Genomic DNA, 16,198 nt, shown 5'->3' with positions numbered 1-16,198 from the left:
TGGAAAGACGAAAACTGGCTTTAGTGCCTTATAAACGATGGATGCAATATCATCGTTGGCAAGATTTGCCTCTAAATCCTCATTTGACCGAGACGTCGCAGTTACAACACGAATTGCAATCGTTGATTTCAACGATTTGCCCGAAACGGATAAATCGCAAAAGTGCGGTCAACTCTTGCAACGAATGCAACTATTTTACCAGAAAGTTTTAGACGAGACAGCTTTGCCCACTCTGAAAGATTTTAAGGCCTTGACCATCACCACCACTGCCCCCAGCGGTCAAGATAGACGCATCCCCAAGAACGCCTGGGAAAGAAAAGGTACGATAAGTCTTTCAAATGCCGTCAGCAGCTCCCGTTCCTAGAAAGATTGCAGCGTCCTAGTTGAGCCCTACTTCCCCACTCCGCAACGAGAAGAATTGAAAGCTTGGGCTGAAGAGATTATATCCACTCCTCCTTCGACAGAAGTGAAAAAGAAAGAAGGGAAACCAGAAGTGAAAAAAAGAATAGAAGACCAAAGCCATTCCATTACCACCTCCACCGCCACTACTAGCTTCGACTTCTACTCCCGTGGCACATCGGACACGTAAAGCCGTTTCCAAACCACCATCTCGTCCCATCCAAAGTTGCATCAGCGAAGAGTGGGTGACTTATTAAAAATGGAGAAGGTGTTAGCAGGCATTTACTACGATCAATCCTATTCTGCATGTTACGGAGCAGTTCAGAAACTTTATCGTGCTGACAAAACCAGTCTGAAAAGTCTCTGCTTACCTCAAATGCAACGGTGGCTACACGAACAAGCCACGTACACTTTACACAAATCCCTTCGACGAAAATTTTCCAGAAGTTGCACCCAAGTGGAGGGTATTGATCATTAATGGCAAGCCGATTTAGCCGATGTCTCTCGTATCGCCACTAGCAATCGTGGCTACAAATATTATTTGCGTGTCATCGACGACTTTTTTAAATTTGCCTGGGTCGTGCCATTGACTTCAAAATCGAGCAGTGAGTTAGTGTTGAAACAAAGCAGTCGTCAACCTCTTCGATGAGAAACGGACAAAGGCACCGAATTTCTGAAACAAGCTTTCAAAAACAATATATAAAAAAATTAAAGAAACGTGACATTCATTTTTACACCAAAGATAATCCCGAAACCAAAGTAGCATCGAGGAACGCTTTCAACCCACCTTGAAAGAACGCATGTAGAAATATTTTACGCATCACCACACTCTCAAGCACATCGACGTCTTGCCACATTTGGTTCAAGAGTACAACCAACCATACAATCCTAGTATCGGAAGTACCCCCCAAAAAGTAACTCCCGACAATGAAGTAATCGTTTTTGAGCGCCTGTTTGCTGCGTCCCTGACGGTGACTGTCCCCAAGAAAAGTGGAGTGTTGGCAGCAGGAGATTGGTTGTGCATTGGCAAAATCAAACGAACTTTCGACAAAGGTTACTTATCCAACTGGACCACCGAATTGTTTCGTGTCACTGAACGAGTGCGTGGCCATCATAAATTGGAAGACATGAACGGGAAAGTGTTAAAATGAACGTTTTACTTGCTTGAGTTACAACGCGTGACCAATAGAAAGACGAGTTGTACAGCATCAAACGTATTCTTGAACGAAGATCCCGTAAAGTGGGAAAACGAAGAAGTCAAAGTGCGTTTGAAAACATATCCACCCAGTTTTGATTCTTGGATCAACGCTTCGCAAGTCATCGACTATAAAAAGAAGTGACCATCATGCCCTTCCACACAGCCTCAGATACCGCTACCACTGCATCAACCACTCTTTCACCTAGTTCTTCTTTGCAAGATCTACAAAAGCAACCCTTGTGAGTGTGATGTGGAGAACGAGTACCTAAAACGCAAATCGTCTTTTTCTGCCAAATCTTTGTGGTGTATTGTGTCATTGATGCCGCCATTGCCAATTTGAGGTTGCAACAAGCAGACAAATACTTGGGGGCCATTTTACTGAGCAGTTGCGTCGGTTACCTTCTTCCCAATCCTTCCCTGAAATACACCTCAAAAGGGAACAAAGGGATCCTTGTGCCCATCGCCAGTTACTACCTCAACTACAACAATCACCACAATAATCCTCTTTTAGATACTCCGTTGACTTCCAGTGACCAGCAAGTTATTCCATTCTCCGGTAGAACTGAACCAAAAACTGAATTTGATCTTCGTGTGCTCCGTTTTTGACAAATATAAAAGGAGCGCTCGTCAGTCTGGCTACCCATGGTTGATTTATCAACTATGAAGAATGAGATTTCTATGGAGGCAATCCAGGAAAGGGCTAGGATAGAAGAGGAAGAGGAGAGAAAGAAGAAAGAAGGGAAGAAGGGAAGAAGGAAAGGAAAGAAATTATTTTGACTCACTTGATGCTAAAACAGAGCTATGAAGTTAAGTCCATGGTGAGGACACATGCACAGCCACTTCCAGCACCACATACACAGCCAGCACAGAGACCCGTCGTCCCTCAAATAGAGGTCTGGGACCAATAATCGCAGAGGCAAGAGCGGGAGCCTCTGTTGCGCAGGAGCTAAGAAGGTAGCATCCTCATTTGCAGAACAGGAGAAGAAGGGAAATCTTCGTTGTCCCTCAAATCGAAGACTGGGAGAGTGAAGCCAGTCAACCACCCCTCAACGCTCCCAACCACACGCATCAGTTGAGAGCAGGACTGGCGCAGACGATGCGTGTGTGCGGCTAGACCTGGGAGGTGCCGACATTAAGAGGTGCATCTGGAGTTCTAAAAAAAAATGCTTTTCAGAGCTAACAAATGCTCTAGAAAAGAGACACTATTCAAGTTGCCATTCGGTGTGAATGTAGAGTAGTATGACTAGAAACACTCACTCTTTTACTGATGGTATTGTGTGTGTGTGTTTGTATGTGTGTGCGGATGGTAGATATTGTGTTTGTATGGATTGACGTACTTTCTTGTGATAGTAGAGTGAGTGGTTTGTTCCTTTCCCTTCTGTGTGGATAGTAGAATGTGTGTTTTCATGAGTTCGCGCACATTTGTGTGGATAGTAGAGTGCGAAATTGTTTTCCTCTTCTGTGTGGATATCATATTTTGGGGCTTTGATAGTATATGTATGGGTTTGTAGATAGTATATTTTGGTTTTGTTTTTTCTCCTTCCCGTGTGTGGTTAGTATATTTGGGTTTGTTTTTTTTTCCTTCCCGTATGTTGATAGTATATTTGGGTTTGTTTGGGATAGTAGATAATATGTGAAGTGAGTGTAAGGGATATTTTCCTTCACGTCCGTGCTTGACAAATATAAAGTCAAAGCGTTCGTCGTTTGCGCCATTCAGCATTGAACAAGTGAAAATGGCAGTAGATTTGTTTAACAATTTGAAACACAGTTGTTAGAAATTAGCGAGAGATCTTCTAGAAGGTATGATAGAGGATGATGTGAAGAAATTAAGAAGATTAATTACACCAAAATATGAAAGTGGGAAGCTTGAAGGAGGCACTTGATAATGTCATCAAAGTCAGATGTTTTCTAGAAAACACATTGTATTGGACAGAGTGGTCATTTGTGAAGTGGGGACTAGACCAGCTAAAGAAAGAAGAAGAAATGACGAGAAAGATGCTGGAAGTAGATGTGAAAATGATGAAAGAGACCTAGGCAAATGAGAGAAACGAAAAAGAAAACACAAAGGACATAGAAAATAGAAAGGAAAAAGAGAAGTTTGAAAGACTGAATAACATCTGGATGAAGGTGCAGGAGAAAGTTTGATCCATGGGACATCCTGACTGGATGAAATGAAGAAGAACAAGAAATGGATCGTTGAGAAAGTGAGGAAATGGTGGAAGAATAAGACAAAATAGAAAAAGAAGAACCCAAAGGTTCTTTTCAGTGCCACTCATATGCCTTGAAAATATTTGCTTTCTTGCCTAATTTCTTTTTAGTCGGTTGTATAGTTGATTGTGTGTGAGTTTCATCAATCTATGTATGTTGTAGGTTGTATGTGTTAAATAAGCCTCCGTCCGGCCAAACGTTATAGATACATCCCCCCCCCCGCTCTTTGGTCGTAATTGAGGTCAGCCCCTTGCAACATTGTTACCAATCTTCAGTATCGTGACGTCACCTCACCTGTTCCATTCATATTGTCCTTATACAACAACCCAACTTTCCCTTGACGCTATACAGTCCCAATATTCCCCATGTTGAAGTCCCCTTGAGGTTATAGTGTCCTAGCGTGTGCTAATAAACCTTGTTCAACCCCCCCCCCCCCCATTTTTAACATGGAAGTCTACGTGAGGCTGTAGTATATGAGACTATTTGTTCCCACGACTTTTTTGACTGAGATTTCCATTGAGGCTATAGTATCCCACTATACTACTGACAGATTTATTATCATAACTTGCGCTGGACATTTGGCTTCTTACGTCACAAAATAGTGCTGCTGGTCGTTAAGTATCATATTTTGACAATTTCAAAAAGCTACAAAGTGACAAAAATACTGGAATGTTAATTGGTTACTGCAATCCAGAAAAGGAAGGAAATCAAGTGGTTAATAATGGAAAAATGTGCACATATTTTCAGATATATGCAAGTAATTGCTTTTACTCCCGCTCCTTTAAAAGTTCCGTTGGCTTACTTTTCGAACAACGAAGGTTCTGATGATGACATTAGAACTAGGAAATTTACATGCTTGACGTTAGAACTAGCAAATACACATGCTTGTTTTTCTAAACTTTCTTCTTAGCACTATACGCAGAAAAAAGCTTTACTTTTTTAAAAACGCTGATGGGAGTGCGAACGTGTTTACATGACTACACGAGATGGTTCTTTAGTGATGGTTGCCTCATTTCTTAACGCAATTACGATTTGTAACTTTCACCGATTTTGTATTCCTTATTCACGGTTCCTATGAAAAAAAAGCATGCCATATGCTACACCGTTTCCAGAGTCCAAAATTGATTGGATCTGCTAAAGCAGGGGTGGGCAAACTACGGCCCGTGGGCCGCATGCGGAACGCCAAGGGCTTTCATGCGACCCGCCAAGGGTTTTCATGCGGCCTAGGAACAAGTCATCATTCACACTGACTCTGTTTATGTTACTCTGTTTATCAAATAAATGTGCTTCTTTTGAAGTTTAAGTTTAAGTTTTCAAATATTAACAACATATTAACAGCTGAAAATTAATTAGATGTTATTTAGAAAAACCTTTTGTTTTTTGCTATTTCAAATATAAATTATTTTACTTAATGAACTATGCGGCCCGCGACAAGGTGTACATTTGTGTATGCGGCACTTGCAATGGAAAGCTTGCCCACCTCTGTGCTAAAGGTACTTCGTCGTTTACTTAGTCCCCTTTCGAAATGGATAATTCTCGGCCTTTAAACTGGTAGAGGGCCAGCAGACTGACTTGAAAGTGAACATATAATGTAAGTCCACGAATCCATCAACCTATCTACCTACCTACCTACCTAGGTACATACATACATACATACATACATACATACATACAGTGTTCCAGCTAAGTATTAATAGAAGGGCGCTACGCCCTGCCTAATTTTGTTAGCGACCCTGTCAAATTTATCATGCCATTGGTTATCTTCGGTTTTTATCATTAAGGCTCATTACCGATGCGCGTGCAGGCGCCAGAGAATGCCTACCAGAGAGTTCATTTGGCAAAGACGGAATCTAAGCAAAAGAGGAAATTGACAGAATATTTTTGGTAATTGCATTTTATTTTTAATTTATTTATGTGGTCGAAATGTTTATTTTATTCCGATTTGATACCCCTATCCTTTCACCGTCACCAAGAGCCGTTGTGTTGGTAAACTAAAACCGCTTAAGATAGGTGTGTGTTGCTTTACAGCATATGAAAACAGAAAACCGCAACCTTTTGTTGCCCATTTACTTTACTTAGGTGTTTAAAGAAATACTTTTTGACGAGCAGTAGCCCTCAATTTAATTTAATGATTTTTTTTTTGTTCTCATTTATACTCATCGTCGATTAATTTGTACAAGTGACTCTAATTTATTCAGAACGCACGATTCGTATACGGACATTTCTTTCTCAGCGTCAGTACAATGATAAAAAGGAATACGAATGTTGATTTGCCTTTATAATGAAATTAACATATGTGACACTTATGAGAATGATGTTTCAACAAAAATTAACTATTAAAAAAAATAATGTTATATACTCTACATTATACGGAGAGAGAGAGAGAGAGAGAGAGAGAGAGAGAGAGAGAGAGAGAGATTATACTTAAAGTTTTGTGGTTTTAAGTTTCATGATATTAATTTTCTAATTATCATGTCTTGTGTGGACCATACAGTCATTTATTATTGTTGCCGTTGTTGTTGTTTTATTATTATTATTATTATTATTATTATTATTATTATTTTCATCGCAAATTTGAAACTTCGAATTGTATAAATATTCTTGAAGCTTGAAGAACAAAATGACCATTTGTATATGTTTTAGATTCTCTCAAAATAAACCTACCAAGGAAACCAGCAGAGTTGAGACGTCAAAAAACCCAAAACCTATAGCCTATAAAAAAGAAGAATCCTCGCTTTTAGTTACATATTGTTTGAAATAGTCTGAGATATAAATTATGCTGAGTATACGTTACTTGTTTTTTCTTTTTTATTGGTTACTCTATGATATCCATTCACACATGAAGTGTTCTGATTAAAAAAACATTATTCAACCACGCTCAAAATGCCCTTGTAAGCATGCACGCACACATGCATACATACATATATCAGGACAGAATTTTTTAGTACAAGTAACAAGATTGAAATTTTCTCTTAATTGTATTAAAAGTAAGTTGATAAATTATATTGAAAGCAAATTTCTATTAAAATATATTGAGATTGAATCCATTTATTTCGGTATTACAATTATATACTACTTAATACAGATTGCGCTCTTATGATCAAGTATGAACCGTCTATACATACATTTTCCTTGTATCCTAGGGTCGGCGCTCAAAACAAACTACATGTAAAGTACCGCATTGCGGAAACCTAAAAAAAAAACATAAGCTATTACTAATCGCGCTGACGTTGTAGAATTATCTGTTTAATGACGTACATAGATCCAGACGATAGCCTGTAAGAGTCTACGAAGCTTCACTTGAGGTTCTGGCCATGGCAAAGAGCTAAGAGCGCGCCATATTTGGCGTTCTCTTAAGAAACTGGTATAAAAGCCCCAGCCACGGGCCGACACCAGTTTTGCTGGCCAGAAGCTCAAACAGACTTTTGTCTTTACAGGTAGGATTATGATCCATGTACAATTTTTCATAGTATAAGAATTTTTAGTGTTAAGATGCTAACCTAACATCAGTATGTTTAAACATTAGATTATTTTAATATTTTCTTGCTATTCTTTAATATAATGTATCGGAAAGATTCATTGTTTGAAGAACTTATATTTACTTATAACTATATTATTGATTATAGTAAAAGCAACGTTCGCTACCAACTTCATACTCAGTAATAGTTAATTTAGAAATAAAATACTCTTTAAATAATAGAGTTTAATATGCTGACTTTTTAGAATAAATTCAGTAAAATATATTTCAATTACGGTATTAGTCTGAAATATTGAATTTTAGATTCTTTTGCTATCGTGAATTTATTCGATATTTAATTATCTGTATTACATTCTAAAACGGCAGTTGTTGTACAAGTATGATGTTGGTAAGTGAAAGAATATCGAGTTTTATATGTATTTGTTATATCCGAAAATTGAGCTTGTTGTAGTTTGATATTGAAATGTAAGTTTATATGTTGAGTATTTCAATAAAGTTTTGCTGGCCAGAAGCTCAAACAGACTTTTGTCTTTACAGCTCGATCCCCTACCCTCGCAAGCCAAGATTTTCAAACATGTAGCTGTATCTTCAAGTAACACCTCTTTCAAGAGGATTGAACTTCCTTTCTTCTCTCTCTCTCTCTCTCTCTCTCTCTCTCTCGGAATCGAGAAACGGATTGACTTAGAGTTTACGAAACAAATCTTCACGTAAAAGCTGGTGAAGAAAACACCTCTTCGTAAAACATACATACATGCAGACATACATACATACATACATACATACATTTTAAAATTGACGTCGATTGACCATTATTTGTAAACACGCGGAAATGTAATGTCATCTTACAGTACTTGTATAAATTATCTCTGAGTTGATGAAACAAACAGACATGCAATATAAACTGACGAGTATTTTGTTGTTGTTGTAGGGTTTAACGCCATTTTCTGCACAAGATAAGCTATACATGGCGGCCAGAATAACTGGTGGAGGAAGAACCCTGGAAAACCCAGTGAAGAACTACCGACCCAAGAGAAGCTACTGGCAGGCTTTCCCACGTACCCACGCTAGCCGAACCTTGGACTCGAACCCACTCAGAAACTGACGAGTAAACCAAGAAAGGTTATTAATAAATCTTCATAATGGGAACATTTTTCATTGATAGACTCAGCTTCATTCATTGAGATATATGGCGTTAACCATTGATAGACTCAGCTTTATTCACTGAGATATACGGCGTTAATCATTGATAGACTCAGCTTCATTCATTGAGATATACGGCATTAATCATTGATAGACTCAGCTTCATTCATTGAGATATACGGCGTTAATCATTGATAGACTCAGCTGCATTCATTGAGATATACGGTGTTAATCATTGATAGACTCAGCTTCATTCATTGAGATATACGGCGTTAATCATTGATAGACTCAGCCTCATTCACTGAGATATACGGCGTTACTCATTGGTAGACTCAGCCTCATTCATTGAGATATGCGGCGTTAATCGTTGGTAGACTCAGCCTCATTCATTGAGATATACGGCGTTAATCATTGATAGACTCAGCTTCATTCATTGAGATATACGGCGTTAGTCATTGATAGACTCCGCTTCATTCATTGAGATATACGGCATTAGTCATTGATAGACTCAGCTTCATTCATTGAGATATACGGCATTAGTCATCGATAGACTCAGCTTCATTCATTGAGATATACAGCGTTAATCATTGATAGACTCCGTTTCATTCATTGAGATATACGGCGCTAGTCATTGATAGACTCCGCTTCATTCATTGAGATATACAGTATTAGTCATTGATAGACTCAGCTTCATTCATTGAGATATACAGCGTTAATCATTAATAGACTCCGCTTCACTCACTGAGATATACGGCGTTAGTCATTGACAGACTCAGCTTCATTCATTGAGATATACGGCATTAATCATTGATAGACTCAGCTTCATTCATTGAGATATACAGCGTTAATCATTGACAGACTCCGTTTCATTCATTGAGATATACGGCGTTAGTCATCGATAGACTCAGCTTCATTCATTGAGATATACGGCATTAATCATTGTTAGACTCAGCCTCATTCATTCAGATATACGGCGTTAGCCATTGATAGACTCAGCTTCATTCATTGAGATATATGGCGTTAATCATTGATAGACTCAGCGAGATATACGGAATTAATCATTGATAGACTCAGCTTCATTCATTGAGATATACGGCGTTAATCATTGATAGACTCCGTTTCATTCATTGAGATATACGGCGCTAGTCATTGATAGACTCCGCTTCATTCATTGAGATATACAGCGTTAATCATTGACAGACTCCGCTTCACTCACTGAGATATACGGCGTTAGTCATTGACAGACTCAGCTTCATTCATTGAGATATACGGCATTAATCATTGGTAGACTCAGCCTCATTCATTGAGATATACGGCGTTAATCGTTGATAGACTCAGCCTCATTCATTGAGATATACGGCGTTAATCGTTGATAGACTCAGCCTCATTCATTGAGATATACGGCGTTAATCATTGATAGACTCCGCTTCACTCATTGAGATATACGGTACTAATCATTGATAGACTCAGCTTCATTCATTGAGATATACAGCGTTAGTCATTGATAGACTCCGTTTCATTCATTGAGATATACAGTATTAGTCATTGATAGACTCAGCTTCATTCATTGAGATATACAGCGTTAATCATTGACAGACTCCGCTTCACTCACTGAGATATACGGCGTTAGTCATTGACAGACTCAGCTTCATTCATTGAGATATACGGCATTAATCATTGTTAGACTCAGCCTCATTCATTCAGATATACGGCGTTAGCCATTGATAGACTCCGATTCATTCATTGAGATATATGGCGTTAATCATTGATAGACTCAGCGAGATATACGGAATTAATCATTGATAGACTCAGCTTCATTCATTGAGATATACGGCGTTAATCATTGATAGACTCAGCTTCATTCATTGAGATATACGGCGTTAATCATTGATAGACTCAGTTTCATTCATTGAGATATACGGCGTTAATCATTGATAGACTCAGCCTCAATCATTGAGATATACGGCGTTAATCATTGATAGACTCAGCCTCATTCACTGAGATATACGGCGTTACTCACTGGTAGACTCAGCCTCATTCATTGAGATATGCGGCGTTAATCGTTGGTAGACTCAGCCTCATTCATTGAGATATACGGCGTTAATCATTGATAGACTCAGCTTCATTCATTGAGATATACGGCATTAGTCATTGATAGACTCAGCTTCATTCACTGAGATATACGGCATTAATCATTGATAGACTCAGCTTCATTCATTGAGATATACAGCGTTAATCATTGATAGACTCCGTTTCATTCATTGAGATATACGGCGCTAGTCATTGATAGACTCCGCTTCATTCATTGAGATATACAGTATTAGTCATTGATAGACTCAGCTTCATTCATTGAGATATACAGCGTTAATCATTGATAGACTCCGCTTCACTCATAGAGATATACGGCTTTAGTCATTGACAGACTCAGCTTCATTCATTGAGAAATACGGCATTACTCATTGATTGACTCAGCTTCATTCATTGAGATATACAGCGTTAATCATTGACAGACTCCGTTTCATTCATTGAGATATACGGCGTTAATCATTGATAGACTCAGCTTCATTCACTGAGATATACAGCGTTAATCATTGATAGACTCAGCGAGATATACGGTGTTAATCAATGATAGACTCAGCCTCATTCATTGAGATATACGGCGTTACTCATTGGTAGACTCAGCCTCATTCATTGAGATATACGGCTTTAATCGTTGATAGACTCAGCCTCATTCATTGAGATATACGGCGTTAATCATTGATAGACTCCGCTTCACTCATTGAGATATACGGTACTAATCATTGATAGACTCAGCTTCATTCATTGAGATATACAGCGTTAGTCATTGATAGACTCCGTTTCATTCATTGAGATATACGGTATTAGTCATTGATAGACTCAGCTTCATTCATTGAGATATACGGCATTAATCATTGATAGACTCAGCTTCATTCATTGAGATATACAGCGTTAATCATTGATAGACTCCGTTTCATTCATTGAGATATACGGCGTTAATCATTGATAGACTCAGCTTCATTCATTGAGATATACGGTGCTAGTCATTGATAGACTCCGCTTGATTCATTGAGATATACAGCATTAGTCATTGATAGACTCAGCTTCATTCATTGAGATATATAGTATCAGTCATTGATAGACTCAGCTTCATTCATTGAGATATACAGCGTTAATCATTGATAGACTCAGCGAGATATACGGCTTTAATCAATGATAGACTCAGCCTCATTCATTGAGATATACGGCGTTAATCATTGATAGACTCCGCTTCACTCATTGAGATATACGGCGTTAATCATTGATAGACTCCGTTTCATTCATTGAGATATACGGCGTTAATCATTGATAGACTCAGCTTCATTCATTGAGATATACGGCGCTAGTCATTGATAGACTCCGCTTCATTCATTGAGATATACAGTATTAGTCATTTATAGACTCAGCTTCATTCATTGAGATATACAGCGTTAATCATTGATAGACTCCGCTTCACTCATTGAGATATACGGCGTTAGTCATTGACAGACTCAGCTTCATTCATTGAGAAATACGGCATTACTCATTGATTGACTCAGCTTCATTCATTGAGATATACAGCGTTAATCATTGACAGACTCCGTTTCATTCATTGAGATATACGGCGTTAATCATTGATAGACTCAGCTTCATTCATTGAGATATACGGCGTTAGTCATTGATAGACTCAGCTTCATTCATTGAGATATACGGCATTAATCATTGATAGACTCAGCTTCATTCATTGAGATATACAGCGTTAATCATTGATAGACTCAGCGAGATATACGGCGTTAATCAATGATAGACTCAGCCTCATTCATTGAGATATACGGCGTTACTCATTGGTAGACTCAGCCTCATTCATTGAGATATACGGCGTCAATCGTTGATAGACTCAGCCTCATTCATTGAGATATACGGCGTTAATCATTGATAGACTCCGCTTCACTCATTGAGATATACGGTACTAATCATTGATAGACTCAGCTTCATTCATTGAGATATAGAGCGTTAGTCATTGATAGACTCCGTTACATTCATTGAGATATACGGTATTAGTCATTGATAGACTCAGCTTCATTCATTGAGATATACGTCATTAATCATTGATAGACTCAGCTTCATTCATTGAGATATACAGCGTTAATCATTGATAGACTCCGTTTCATTCATTGAGATATATGGCGTTAATCATTGATAGACTCAGCTTCATTCATTGAGATATACGGCGTTAATCATTGATAGACTCCGTTTCATTCATTGAGATATACGGCGCTACTCATTGATAGACTCCGCTTCATTCATTGAGATATACAGCGTTAATCATTGACAGACTCCGCTTCACTGACTGAGATATACGGCGTTAGTCATTGACAGACTCCGCTTCATTCATTGAGATATACGGCATTAATCATTGGTAGACTCAGCCTCATTCATTGAGATATACGGCGTTAATCGTTGATAGACTCAGCCTCATTCATTGAGATATACGGCGTTAATCGTTGATAGACTCCGCCTCATTCATTGAGATATACGGCGTTAATCATTGATAGACTCCGCTTCACTCATTGAGATATACGGTACTAATCATTGATAGACTCCGCTTCATTCATTGAGATATACAGCGTTAGTCATTGATAGACTCCGTTTCATTCATTGAGATATACAGTATTAGTCATTGATAGACTCAGCTTCATTCATTGAGATATACAGCGTTAATCATTGACAGACTCCGCTTCACTCACTGAGATATACGGCGTTAGTCATTGACAGACTCAGCTTCATTCATTGAGATATACGGCATTAATCATTGTTAGACTCAGCCTCATTCATTCAGATATACGGCGTTAGCCATTGATAGACTCCGCTTCATTCATTGAGATATATGGCGTTAATCATTGATAGACTCAGCGAGATATACGGAATTAATCATTGATAGACTCAGCTTCATTCATTGAGATATACGGCGTTAATCATTGATAGACTCAGCTTCATTCATTGAGATATACGGCGTTAATCATTGATAGACTCAGTTTCATTCATTGAGATATACGGCGTTAATCATTGATAGACTCAGCCTCAATCATTGAGATATACGGCGTTAATCATTGATAGACTCAGCCTCATTCACTGAGATATACGGCGTTACTCACTGGTAGACTCAGCCTCATTCATTGAGATATGCGGCGTTAATCGTTGGTAGACTCAGCCTCATTCATTGAGATATACGGCGTTAATCATTGATAGACTCAGCTTCATTCATTGAGATATACGGCGTTAGTCATTGATAGACTCCGCTTCATTCATTGGGATATACGGCATTAGTCATTGATAGACTCAGCTTCATTCACTGAGATATACGGCATTAATCATTGATAGACTCAGCTTCATTCATTGAGATATACAGCGTTAATCATTGATAGACTCCGTTTCATTCATTGAGATATACGGCGCTAGTCATTGATAGACTCCGCTTCATTCATTGAGATATACAGTATTAGTCATTGATAGACTCAGCTTCATTCATTGAGATATACAGCGTTAATCATTGATAGACTCCGCTTCACTCATAGAGATATACGGCTTTAGTCATTGACAGACTCAGCTTCATTCATTGAGAAATACGGCATTACTCATTGATTGACTCAGCTTCATTCATTGAGATATACAGCGTTAATCATTGACAGACTCCGTTTCATTCATTGAGATATACGGCGTTAATCATTGATAGACTCAGCTTCATTCACTGAGATATACAGCGTTAATCATTGATAGACTCAGCGAGATATACGGTGTTAATCAATGATAGACTCAGCCTCATTCATTGAGATATACGGCGTTACTCATTGGTAGACTCAGCCTCATTCATTGAGATATACGGCGTTAATCGTTGATAGACTCAGCCTCATTCATTGAGATATACGGCGTTAATCATTGATAGACTCCGCTTCACTCATTGAGATATACGGTACTAATCATTGATAGACTCAGCTTCATTCATTGAGATATACAGCGTTAGTCATTGATAGACTCCGTTTCATTCATTGAGATATACGGTATTAGTCATTGATAGACTCAGCTTCATTCATTGAGATATACGGCATTAATCATTGATAGACTCAGCTTCATTCATTGAGATATACAGCGTTAATCATTGATAGACTCCGTTTCATTCATTGAGATATACGGCGTTAATCATTGATAGACTCAGCTTCATTCATTGAGATATACGGTGCTAGTCATTGATAGACTCCGCTTGATTCATTGAGATATACAGTATTAGTCATTGATAGACTCAGCTTCATTCATTGAGATATATAGTATTAGTCATTGATAGACTCAGCTTCATTCATTGAGATATACAGCGTTAATCATTGATAGACTCAGCGAGATATACGGCTTTAATCAATGATAGACTCAGCCTCATTCATTGAGATATACGGCGTTAATCATTGATAGACTCCGCTTCACTCATTGAGATATACGGCGTTAATCATTGATAGACTCCGTTTCATTCATTGAGATATACGGCGTTAATCATTGATAGACTCAGCTTCATTCATTGAGATATACGGCGCTAGTCATTGATAGACTCCGCTTCATTCATTGAGATATACAGTATTAGTCATTTATAGACTCAGCTTCATTCATTGAGATATACAGCGTTAATCATTGATAGACTCCGCTTCACTCATTGAGATATACGGCGTTAGTCATTGACAGACTCAGCTTCATTCATTGAGAAATACGGCATTACTCATTGATTGACTCAGCTTCATTCATTGAGATATACAGCGTTAATCATTGACAGACTCCGTTTCATTCATTGAGATATACGGCGTTAATCATTGATAGACTCAGCTTCATTCATTGAGATATACGGCGTTAGTCATTGATAGACTCAGCTTCATTCATTGAGATATACGGCATTAATCATTGATAGACTCAGCTTCATTCATTGAGATATACAGCGTTAATCATTGATAGACTCAGCGAGATATACGGCGTTAATCAATGATAGACTCAGCCTCATTCATTGAGATATACGGCGTTACTCATTGGTAGACTCAGCCTCATTCATTGAGATATACGGCGTCAATCGTTGATAGACTCAGCCTCATTCATTGAGATATACGGCGTTAATCATTGATAGACTCCGCTTCACTCATTGAGATATACGGTACTAATCATTGATAGACTCAGCTTCATTCATTGAGATATAGAGCGTTAGTCATTGATAGACTCCGTTTCATTCATTGAGATATACGGTATTAGTCATTGATAGACTCAGCTTCATTCATTGAGATATACGTCATTAATCATTGATAGACTCAGCTTCATTCATTGAGATATACAGCGTTATTCATTGATAGACTCCGTTTCATTCATTGAGATATATGGCGTTAATCATTGATAGACTCAGCTTCATTCATTGAGATATACGGCGTTAATCATTGATAGACTCCGTTTCATTCATTGAGATATACGGCGCTAGTCATTGATAGACTCCGCTTCATTCATTGAGATATACAGCGTTAATCATTGACAGACTCCGCTTCACTCACTGAGATATACGGCGTTAGTCATTGACAGACTCAGCTTCATTCATTGAGATATACGGCATTAATCATTGGTAGACTCAGCCTCATTCATTGAGATATACGGCGTTAATCGTTGATAGACTCAGCCTCATTCATTGAGATATACGGCGTTAATCGTTGATAGACTCAGCCTCA

This window comes from Sinohyriopsis cumingii, chromosome 9 (assembly GCF_028554795.1).
Source record: "Sinohyriopsis cumingii isolate HCF-2022 chromosome 9, ASM2855479v2, whole genome shotgun sequence".
Classification (NCBI taxonomy): domain Eukaryota; kingdom Metazoa; phylum Mollusca; class Bivalvia; order Unionida; family Unionidae; genus Sinohyriopsis; species Sinohyriopsis cumingii.
The sequence above is the reverse complement of the archived record's forward strand: the minus strand, read 5'-3'. Positions refer to the sequence as shown.